We start from the raw sequence: 12318 nt of genomic DNA on the forward strand, positions 1-12318 counted from the left end.
CCTCCCGAGCCGCGGCAGCGGGCACCGCGTTCTGGGGCGTTCGCTGCTCCTTCCGGGGCCCTGCGGCCCCCGCCCCCGGCCCGGACCCTCTTCCAGGACCGCGAGGGCACCCAGCGCCGGACCCCTCCTGCCAGGAGTCTGTGGCAGAGATGTGGACCCCAGCCCCTAGGCTGCATAGGCCTGGCCCCCTCCTGCGCCCCCATCTCTTCCCTCTGGGGTCCCAGGTCCCCGATCCCGGGGTAGAATGGGTGGCCAGCAGAGGTCTAACCCGGAGTGGGCAGGTAAGCTGGTCTGGCTCCGAGGACCTGGCCCTTGGCTTGAAGAAGGCCCTGACTTGCTGGCGAGGGGCTAGAGCAGCACCGCAGCTTCCGTGGCCGGACCCTGGGGAGCCTGAGAGGCCCCTTGTGACCTCTAGCCTCTGCCACGGGTGGAGACTGGTGTCCACCAGCACAGGTCAGGCCAGGGCCTCCCAGACCGAGAGGCAGGTGAGAAGGAGGTATAACTCCTCAGAGGCCCACCTAAGGTGCCCCAACAAATGTTTGTGGGTCCCCCTCCCCCAGCACACTCGCATTGCCCAGTGCCTCCCACTTCCGCCTTCATCAGAGCTTCAGACACAACCCCCAAGGACAGGACACCCCATGTGGGTGCCTCAGGCCTGGCCTGCCCCTGGGAAGAGCCAGTCTGGTAGGGCGGCAGACAGGGACAGGGCAGGTGAGGGCGGCCGGGGAAGTGGGAACAGCTACCCAGTGGGGCTTCCTGGAGGTGGACCCACCCCAACTAAGTGTATGCAAGGAGAGAAGGTATGGAAAAGGCATTCCAGGCAGAGGGAACAGGGTTTGCAAAAGCCTCGACGTACTTGGGATGGCAGCTTCAGTGGAGCTGAAGAAAGAGGAAATGTGCTGGAGGGGCCTCGGATGCCTGCCTAGGGGACTGTCGGTGGCAGCCATGGAAGGTTTTTGAGCAGGGGCACCTGACCGAGTTCACCTTTTCAGAGTTTGCTCAGGCAGCCCTGATGGGAGTGGGAGGGGCTGAAGAGGGCAGAGGCTGGAGCTGCGGAGGGAGACGAGGGGGGCCTGGGCGGCAGCCCTAAGGCCAGGACGGGGGGAGGGGGTGCTGGCTGAGGGGGCCTCAGCTGGTCACCCCCCTCCTGCTTCCTTGTCTATGGACCTCACTTGGCAGAATCGCTGGGACGATTCTGGGGCAGAGTGAAGAGGCCAGGCTGGATATACAAGGTCTGCTGGGCGAGTGGGAGGGACAGGTAAAACACGTGGTGGGTGGGTACAGCGATGGCAGGCCACTCAGTCTCCCTCCGGGGCCAGTCCTGGAAATCAGGTTCCCCAGTCCCCTGCCCCAGCCCATGAGTACTTGCTTACTCATAAGGCCATGCTTACCTTTGCAGGTGCCCATCTCGAGTCTGCCTGGCCCCCTGAGGGTCAGAGCCCCAGGGCAGGCTCTCCCAGGCCAGGTGGAGAGGAGTGTGGGAGTGGTCACCTGGGAATTTAGGAAAGAAACCCCAGGTAAAAGCACAGGCCTGCTGCCAGGGAGAAGGTTTGGTCAGTCCACTGTCAGCTTTCACAGCTCAGGTGGCTGCAACATCCATCTGGTACCTGTGTCGTCCTGGGGGCTGTGTGTCTGCCAGGCCTGTGTTGGGTGGCCAGGGTTGCAGGGGGCACCCATGAAAGGCCAAAGGGGAGACACACCCAGAGAACACCCCAGACTGAGTGTCAGGTGGGAAGGAGAGATGCCCACCCTGGGGGATGGGGCAGGGCTTCCTGGAAGAGAGGGCCTAGGACTGGGCTTGGAAGAAAGGGCAGAATGTGGACGGGGGAGATGAGCCTGCTGGGCACTACCAACAGTAGGAACAGCAGATGCCCAGGACGGGGGGCGGGGGGGAGGTGCGGACCCCTGAGGGACTGGAGCATTCCATAAGGCAGGCCTTGAATGCCATGACCAGCAGGTCGCGGGTGCGCTGAAGGCTTTTGAGCAAGATGCTCTGTGGTGTCTTGTGTCCCAGCACCCGGGACAAGGCCAATGTCAGGTGAGTGAGTGAATGAATAAGCAGATGAAGGATGAGATCCGCTGACCTAACCTCCCCTTGGCACACAGAGCCTCCCAGCTCCTCCAGCCGGGCTGTCCAACTCTGGAGCATGAAGGAGCATCCCAGACTCAGCGGGGAGCATCTTTCTCCCCCTAGGGATGCAGGCTTCCCAAGCACAATGTCTCCATGGGTCCATCCTACCTGCCTGGGAGACAGGGCTTGGGCTCAGTAGCCCAACAGACTCCAACTGTTACCTGCCAAGGACAAAGCCACAACTTGTTCGTGGCCTCAGGAGACCCAAGGGGACATGTGGTTGGGGATGGTGGAGAATTTTTGGTCTTGGTCTTGAGGGGAGAGCAGAGACGTTCTTGTGACACTCATCCTCCAAGATCAGCTTCCTCACCACCTCTTATCCCACCAGGCCTCACCTCAGCTCCCAGATACCATCTCTTATCTTCCCGGGATATGCATTTATTGAGCAATTACTATATGCCTGGCACTTAGCACTTCCTTCGGAGCAAAGCATGAGGTCCCCACCAAAGGGGCCTGCATTACGTGAACCACCCAGTCCCAGACATTGAGCTCTGAACTTGACCCACACCCACCCTGGTCCAGGCTGCCTCCTGAAGGTCAGGCTGCTTTGGGCCCCAACCCTGCATCCCGCAGGCCTGGAGCCCGTCATAGATGCCCAGTGAACGGGCTCCGAAAGATGGAGAATGAGGAGTGCAGAATGGGCAGGGTAGACCCACTCCTAAAAGAGCAACCAATCTGGCAAACACAGCAGACATTCTGCTTTTGGAAAATTTAATAACACAGTGGCACTTGTTCATGGAGACTAATAGAAACACCACACAATCCCACACTGCTAAACCAGCCAGGGGATGGCCCGTTCAGCTGGGAAGCACTTCCCAGGTGCCTACTATGTGCTGGAAGCCAGAGAGAAGTCAGAGAAGGCAGGCTCTCTGCTCTTTGAGAGGCAGGTGGTCAGCAGATGCTCATGACACCAGAAGGAAGAGGGCAGCTGAGGGCAGGGACAAGGGCTGCACATGCAGCCTGGGGATGCTTCAGAAAGGTGATGTGTGTGCTCCCAAGAAGGAAGACTTCACCACGAGGATAAATGGGACAGGGACAGCCCAGCAGAGGGACCAAGTGCAAAGCCGCGGAGTCTCGGAAGACCATGGCTTGATATACCCTGGCCAAGAAATTCACCTTCCAGGAAGGTGTCCCAGGACAATAACTGCAGGCTGTTTATAATAGCCCCAAATCCGAAACAAGCTAGAAGCCCAGCCAGAGGGGATCGGTTTTAAAAATTACTGTATGTCCAGGGAATTTCAAGCAGCCAAATCCTGTTGCTGAAATGTGATGTGGCAGGAAAATGTTCATGCTCATCCCACATCCCACAAACAAGTGAAGTAAGTTCCACAAGAGTGTACCTGATTCTGGGTTTTGAGAAATGAGAAATAGAAAAAAAGGAGTTAGTAGAGCAAAATGCCAACCCTGGGGATCAGATTATGGGTGATCTTTAACTTTATTTATGGGACCTTTTTGTTGTCTTGAACTTTTCTGTGATCATCAGAATATCGTGAGGGATGGAGAGGGGGGCATTCTGGGAGGGATGTGAGCGGGGGGGGGGCATGTAGGGCAGGGGCTGCGATGAGCTGGAGGCATGGCAAGGCCCACACCTTGGAGGACTCTAGGGCCTTGTTGACCAAGGATCTCCTCAGGTCCTCCATGGTGCCTGGCTCAGAGGCAGCCTGCAGTGTTCGGTTATTATTCAGCAGGTATTCACTGGGCCCCTACAGCATGCCAGGCGCTGTGTCAGGCCCCGGGAATCACGCTGGCAGAGGAAACCAGAGGATTTTAGGGGAGGTGGGAATCAGCATGGGCTAGGAGGGTTGGGAGAGGCTCCCTGGAGGAGGTGACCCAAGCTGGGGCTGGAAGGACGAAGCCTGGCTTTGCATCCCCACCTCTGCCCCATTATACCCCTCCAATGTCTCCGCCTGCCAGCAGGCAGCCCAGAGGCAGGTCAGTTTCAATGCAGTCATCTGGCGTGGGCCTTACCCAGGTCTTCCTATCGGCCCAGAGCCCAGGGTGGAAAAGCCACACCCTGTCAGGGACCCCCAGGCCCTGCCCACCTCTGGTGAGGCTCAGGTACAGCCTATAATGCCTGCCCCAACTACTGAACCACTGGTCCAAATCCTGCCTCTGCCACTTATAACTTGTGACTCTGAACCTCAGTCTCTTCTTTTTTATTATTGTAAAGCTGGTACAATAATCTCTAACTTGAGGGCAGTGCCCATAGAGCACCCTGTACACAGGTGGCACTCAGCAAGTGGAGGCTGTTAACGCTGTCACAGTTCTTGGTACCAAGTCTGGGGATCTGGATTCTAACCCAGTTCTGCCACTAACTTGCTTTTGGGACCTCGGGACATCTTCACGTTTCTCCAAGCCTCAGTCTCAACCCGAGGAGAAAAGTGATGTAACAGCTTTGCTCCTGGGCTTTGCTCAAAGATGAATGACAAAATGTGGCAAGACCTCAGGAGTCCCCTCCTGCCCCTGGCTGAGGATCTGGCCAGGCTGTTGCCCAAATGAATCCTCCGCCCCGTTCCAGGGCGCTCCCCGTATATGACCCTCGGGCCATCACCCAGAAAGCCAGGTGCAGAGACGGGCCTTGTATAACATGAGCTCCAGGCACCTAGCTGATCATTCCACAGGGGTCTGCCCCTGGCGGATCGGCCTGGAGGGTGAGGCCTTTGTCACTGGACAGCTGGCCCAAGACATGCTCAGGAATGACATTCCTGGCCCCAGGTGTTGCTGCTCCAAGATTGGAGTCCCCAGGAGCTGGGCAGAGGCCAAGCCCAGGGAGGGCCGTCCACTCCCTGAAGGCTGTGGTAGCCAGGAGGATGCTACAGCCCACAGGCCTCCCGAGGTAGGTTTCAACTCCTGGTGCCACTCCCAGTCTCCACTGTTGTGGGTAGCCTAGGTCCCAGGACCCATGACACCACCCCTCACTTGCTGCCTGTGAGCCCTTTATTGTTTCTAGAGAATTTTGCCAGATTCCTTATGACTGGTTCATTTCTCACAACAGCCTGGCTGGGATCTCAGGTAGGGGCAACCTTCCCTGTGAAGGGAAATCTGAAGGCCCATTTTACAGATGAAGAAACTGAGATTCCAAGAGATTATTTGAGACCTGTCCAGTTTGTATATGGTAAAGTTGGGACGGCAAGGCCAATCTTCAAACTCCAGGACACCTGTTCTCCCCTCCACCCACCCTGCTCCCCCCAGGTGCCAGGTCAGCTCTTTTCAACCCTGCTAAAGGCCCCTAACACATGTAGGTACCATCCCAGCACTGCCAGGGGTTGCTGAGCTCTGCTGAGCTGTCCAAGGTCCTGGCCAAGCCCAGTCCTGCCCTGCAGCTTTCTCTGGTCCTTCCCTGGCTGCCACGTCTTCTGACCTCCTAGATATTGAAGAAGTGGGAACAGGTGAAGCTGGCCCTGCCCAGGGCCCCCATCCCTGCAGTGCCTGGACTCCCTGTGGGCCCTTGGATACCACACTTCAACTCTCAAAGCTTTGGTTTCCTTATCTGAAAAATGGGTGCGACGTAGAGCAGGCCAGGAGGTGATTCATATTCGATAAACTTCCAGAGATATCCCGGCCACCTCCTCAGGGCCAGGCAAAGCCAGTGACATAGAGGGACTTGGCGCTGGCCCTGCCCTTGAGCAAGGGGTCCAGAGGGTATGGGTCCCAGCTACACACAATGGCTACACACTGCTGAGCAGAGGGGGACACAGGCTGGGGGCTCACAGGGGACCTCTCATCTCTCTTGGGGGCAGAGAAGGGGAGGTGCTCAGACAGTGCCTGGTGACAAGGGCAGAGGAAGGAGGGCATTTGGGAGGAGGGGCCAAGTAAGCAAAGGCCTAGAGGCAGGAACCAAAGGCAACCCTGGGGTGGAGGAAGGCGGGGCTCAGACAGAGGAAGAGACAGAGGTGGCACCCCTCCCAGCACGCCTGTAAGCCCAGAGCAGAGCCCAGGGAAGGGTGGGCAGAGGCTGGCCAGATCCCTCAGCAGTGAATGATGTGAAAAGGGGACAGGGGGATGGTGAAGAGGGGCCCTGGAGACAGAACACCCAGGGCTCCATGACTCACAGATAATAGTAAGTCGCAGGCACTTTACATATGTCTCCTTGTTCAATCCTCACAACTTGTGCACCAGCTCAGGGTTGAGTGGGGGGCGATGGTGGTAGGAACTGAGACACAGTGGGGTCCACAGGCTGCCAGTATCCCCCTCCAGCGAGCTTATGATTTCCTCAATGTCCCCGAGTTCTGCATCCCCCTCCGAAAAACAGGTGAAAGTACTGCCTCCCTCCTGGGGTCCTGGTGGGGTTAGGTGAAGCACAGACTGTCAGTGGGCCCTGAAAACCGGGCCCTTGGGGACATTTGGCTCTACTGCTGGAGCTCACCAGACCTCTCCGGGAAGCTCTGGCCATCGCCGGATGCCCTGCACATTCCCTTCTCTGGGACGGCTGTCTAGGAGGTGCTCCACCCCGATAACCCTGCCCAAAAGCAGGTTGGACACCAGGACATGTGTGACCCCATTTCTCACAAGAACCCCACTGAGGGCCCAGGTGCCATGACCAGTAGTGGGAGCACCGGGTTCAAGTCAGGCTGTCTGACCCCAGAGCCGGGTCAATGGTGGTGCTGGAGGCAAACATGAAGAAAGAAGGAAGAAAGCGGGTTTTGCTCCTGTGACCCAGAAAAGGACAGAGAGAGAGAGAGAGAGGGAGGGAGGGAGGGGGAGAGGGAGAGAGAGAGAGAGAGAGAGAGAGAGAGAGACCAGACCCAGACCCAGCCCTCTGCCACTCCCATCCACACCAGGAAGCCTGTGGGAGGCTCAGATAAGATGCTTGGGACACAGGCCGGGTCCTGGCACAGGTGTCCTCGCCAGGACCACGCAGAGAGCAGGGCCCCCAGGCTGGTCCAGACCCTGGGGAGTAAACAGCTGGGAGGTGAAGGCACCAGGCACCAGCTCAGAGCGGGCACCTCCTTCAAAGGCAGCAGGACCTGAAACCTGGGCATCCGCGTGCCCACCTCCTGCCCCTCACTCCTGTGTCTGGTGGCTCCCCCAGTCCTGGCCACCTGCCTCCTGAATGCAAGCCCCCCATTCCCATGGCCTTCCCTGGGCTCCCTGCTCCCCACACTACAGTCAGGGCGCCTCCCCTGCTTGGGAGCCCCCAGCGGCTCCCTACTGCTCTTCAGTCTACGCTCTGCGGAGGACGGGGTGGGGAGACCTCTGCCCATCCCTCTCAGGACTCAGTTACCCAGGCACCGTACCCTTCCTGGGCCCACCATGGAACTGTAACTGCTCTGCCCTCTGCCTCGCTACCACGGCCAGTGACAGGGTCCTGAGCCTGGGAACCCCGGCTGGGATCAAGAGGCAGGGGGGCATCTGAGCAGGCCTGGAGGCCAGCAGCACGTGAGGCTGGGGCTTCCTGCCACCCTCCCGTCACCCTGTTTCTCTCCAGCTGGAAGTCCCCCTCTCCGGATACCCCTCACCCGCGAGATGCAGTGCTGGAGGGGAGAGCACAGTCCGAGGTGTCAGACAGGCCTGGGCCTGCCGCTGGGGTCCTGGGCAGGGCGCTTGACCTGTTCCCTCCCCTGTAAAATGAGAGTAAAAATACCTGCCTCGTTAGGTTGTTCCGGTCACGTGGGGTAAGGGCTGTGAACTGCCTGGTGCTGGCTGTGACTCGCAACAAGTACACATCAGTGACGGTCCCCAGGAGACGCGGCAGGCCTCTGCCCCAACCCCTCCTTGATCTCTGGTGTCCCCACGCTGTTCACTGCCGGACCCGCAGCTCCAGCAGGTCCTCAGCAGACACTTTGTGCACCAAGTGTATTAGACAGAGAAGCCCCGGGAAGCACTCCCGCTTTTGCTGATGCCTGAAAGCCCCACACTGGGCAGCTGTTGGCAAAAGGCAGAGTCCCAGGGAGGTATTGCGGTGGGGGCGGTGTGCCAGCCTCGCCACACAGATGGCCCCCCGGCGCCCCTCCCTCGGGAAGGAAGCTTCTCCCCCGCATTCCTGCAAAGGCCCTCATGCCTCTACTTGTAGGTCCCCCAAGTCCATTGCTCCCCACTTCCCCAGGGGCCTGTTCCATCTCTGAGGTCTTCTTACCTGTCAGAAGGTTCTTCCTTCTGTTGAGCTCATTGCTTCTTCCCACCTTGCTCCCCTACCACCTCCGGGACTGCACTCTCAGCTCCCTCCGGGATGGCCCTGAGAAGCCCTAGGGCCATCAGCAGAACTCCCTGTGTCTGCTCCTCCCAGACTCACAGCCCCATCCCGCAGCTGTCCCTCGGCTAACCTGGCCACATACCCACTGCTCATCTCGGTCCGCTTCTCTGGACGAGCCCCAGGCTTTCTCTTCCCACAAGCTGTGGCATCCAGACCAGCACTGAGACCAAATGCAGCTCTTGGACGGGCAGGGGGTGAGGGAAGAAGCCAGCAAAGTACTATTGTGCTGCGGCGGCAGCAGTCATTCACACCCTAGTCTGAATGTTTCCAGCCCTTTCCTAACAGCAGTTTTGATCAGAATCATCAAAGTAGGGAGAGAGCTCAGCGCCCTTCTATTCCAACCTCACCCTATTCCTGTACTGTACAAAGAGGAAAGTAAGGACAAATTGGGAAAGGAACATAGGAGAGGGGAAACTCTGTCCTCAGATTAGAGGGAAGGATAAACAGTTTCTGAAGAGGAGGGTCAAGGGTGGAGGGGAGGGAGCTGAAAACAGACTTTTGTGATTTCTCCATCCAGGGTGGTTGATGCCAGAGGCCACAGGGCTGCTGATAAATCCTACTGATCTAATCCACCAGGATAACCCCCTATTCCAACTTATTTTATTTTAAAGTGAGGCTGGCGCTGTTGGTGACCTGGCCAAAAGGCGCACTGCAACTGCGCAGATCTTCATGACCCCAGCCTCCACATGCTTCCATCTCTGACGATGCTCTGCACATGGCCAAGGGGCAGAGAAAGATGCATGTGCATGTGCCCCAGGCCAACACCCCAGTGAAACATCACTCATTCAGCATCCCTCCTGACTCCCATTCCCAGGCTTCCCAACACCACCCTGCTGCTGCAGTTCCTCACAGATATGACAAAGGCTGCTGTGTTTGAGCACACACATTATGCTTTTATTTCTCGTGATCACCCGGAAAAGTGGCATTATTATTTCCAGTTTACAAATGACAGACTGGGGCTGAGAGAAAGGACTTGCCCAAGGTCACACCTTGAGTCCCTGGTAGGGCTGGAGTGATACCAGTTCTGGCACCATTTCATCCCTGGCCGCTGGCTCTGTGTTGCTGCCTGGGCCAGAGGGGTGGCACAGAAACAGCTCAAGCCTTAAACCTTCCACTGTGTGCTCTGAGCAGACATCACTAATCAATGGCAGTGCTCTTTCTTCTTAGCCAGAATGCCACCTCAGAATCCTTGCACAGGGCTCTAGGCAGCCATTGTGAAGTGTTGGCCCTACAAACATCATCTACCTGCCTTTCCCAAAGGACCTGCTGGACCCGCCGAGCTCCTCCCTGCCCACGGCCTCGCTGGCAGCTCTGCCCTTCCCTGTGTAACAGAGGCAGTCGCTTCCCTACAGGGTGGGGTCTGGAGCTGACCCGGGACTCACCACGATCCAGCAGAGCTCCCCAACCCTCCACCATGACCTATCCCCAGAGACTTGGCCCCTCTCCACAGCTCTCTGGAGCCTCTACCTCCCCACCTAGAAGATGGCCAGTCTTCATACCCCACGGAGCCACAGAAACTGCCCCCGGCCTAAACCCAAAGCTGCAGCCCTTCCCAAAGCCCCTCTCCAGGGCTGCCCCTCCAGCTCTGCCTTGTTCAGGGACCCCTCTAGCCAGTACCTCCTTTTCTACATCTTCAGGCAACCCCAGTGGACCAGCGCCTCTCTACCTGTATTTATACCTTCTCATGTCTCCTGACCTAAGAAATAAGACCTCTGTCCCTCCCATATCACCCTCCGGCCACTGCCCATCTCCTTCGCCTTCTCGACCAAGTTTCCTAAAACGGCCTCCACACATGCTGCCTCTGCTTCCCTGGCTCCCCCGTCCTCTTCTTAGGCCAGGCAGGGTCACCAGCGGCCTCCTGGTGTCCATCCCTGTTCTGCTCACCCCCAGCCATCTGGGCCTTTCCCCCTGCTCTCAGGACAAAGTCCAGCCTCCTGGCCACGGCCCTTGTGTCTGCATGTCCTGGTCCCGGGCACATCTCCAGTCTTGTTCGATGCCCCACCCCACCCTATTCTCCAAATACACCTACCAACTTCCTTCTCATTGGCTCTGGGATTCCACGCTAGCTTAGTCCTCTGCCCCTGGTTAAAAACAAAAACACAAACAAACAAAACCCACAAAGCTATTGCTTATCTAGAACTGCCATGTGCCAGGCGTTGTGCTAAGCATGAGTTAGCCAATCCCATCCTCCATCCTCCCATATTTATTCATTAACCCCAAAAATATTTATTGAGCACCTACTTTGCACCACACCCTTTTGCAAACACTAGGGTTCAGCGGTGAACTGTGATGTAGGTATTATTGTTCCAACTGAACAGGTGTGGAAACTGAGGCTCAGAGAGGCTAACTGACCCACCTGGGCTCACACAGCCATGAGGTGGGCTCCACATCCTACACCCACACACCCCTCCACGCCATGGTCTTCCTGTGGGCCCCCCACTCCAAGTCAGCCCCAGAACCCTGACCAACCCCCACCTCCCGCCTTCAGCTGCCCCTGGAGCCCAGCACCCTCCCTCCTGCCGGGCCACCAGCCTAGCTGCTGCCTTCCCTGGGAGCCGCTGCCAAGCCGTCAGCCCCTTCCGGTGCCCCGAGGCAGCCAGAGGCAGTGAAGGCAGCAGCCTTGGCACGCACCCACCTCCGGCCACTCCCCACGTGGTCTCAGGCACAGACACCAGGCCCGCAGGATGGGAACCCAGCCCCAGGCCCACAGCTTCAGAAGGCAGGGGAGGGTCAGAGCTGGGGAGTCCAGCCCTCCCCATTACAAATCAGGACACCGAGGCTGGGGATCAACCAGGCCTCCTTTGAAATTGTCTAAATTAGTTAAATCCACCCATCAGGGCTTCCCTGGTGGCACAGTGGTTAAGAATCCGCCTGCCCATGCAGGGGACACGGGTTCAAGCCCTGGTCTGGGAAGATCCCATGTGCTGCGGAGCAACTAAGCCCGTGCGCCACAACTACTGAGCCTGCGCTCTAGAGCCTGCGAGCCATAACTACTGAGGCCCATGCGCCTAGAGCCCGTGCTCCGCAACAAAAGAAGCCACCGCAGTGAGAAGCCCACGCACCGCAACGAAGAGTAGCCCCCGCTTGCCGCAACTAGAGAAAGCCTTTGCACAACAACAAAGACCCAAAGCAGCCAAAAATAATTAATTAATTTAAATATATATGTGTATATATATATATATATATATATGAAAAAAAAATCAATGCATCAGAGTGACAACCAGATGTCTGGAGCAGGTAGTTCCCTCTACCGGAATACTCTTCATTCAACTCCTCACTGGCCCCTCAGAATTCAGCGAGAACAGGCCTTTCCTCAGAGGAGGGCCCTGACCATCAGCCAGCTCAAAGCCCCCTCTCAGCACTCACAGCACTCACCCCAGATGCCAGCCAACAGTCAGCCCAGATGGGCCCCTGATGGCTAAGGAAGCTTAGGGGTGGGAGACAGGGCCTCGTGGGCTCCATGTTGGTCCACTTGGCAGGAGGCTTCTCCCCACATGTGGTCACCTGGCTGGCCGTCCAGGACGGCTGTGTCTGGCCCCCAGAGGCAGCTGAGGGCTGCACAAGGGGACACCTGATTTCACAGAGACACCAATGGCCTCAGGAAACTTGCCCTTGGCTTCAAGGTGAGGATAAGAGAGCCCAGCCCTGGCTCCAGGCTCACCTCCGTGGAGACCTTCCTGGTTCTCTGAGCTTTCACTTCCCCCTCTGCCAAACTGATTCTGATTCTTCCTGGTCAGCCTGGTGACAGGTGAAAGCAGGTGATGGGCACGGACCACTGTCCTTCCCCATCCTCCTGCTGTCCTCTTTTCACAGTGAAAAAAAGCAGCAGGAGGGCCCCTGGGGACAGCAAAGGCAGCCCACCCTCCCTGTCTGGGGCCTCCCTCTGCCACTTCAGGGCCTCTGAGGATACCTGCTGAGACAGGGGTCTAGGGCTGCCACACTGGCCGGGAAGCAGAGAGGGGGAAGCGTGTCTGCGATAGGAAGCATGCCTGGG

This window comes from Lipotes vexillifer, unplaced genomic scaffold (genome assembly GCF_000442215.2).
Source record: "Lipotes vexillifer unplaced genomic scaffold, Lipotes_vexillifer_v1.1 scaffold382, whole genome shotgun sequence".
Lineage (NCBI taxonomy): Eukaryota > Metazoa > Chordata > Mammalia > Artiodactyla > Lipotidae > Lipotes > Lipotes vexillifer.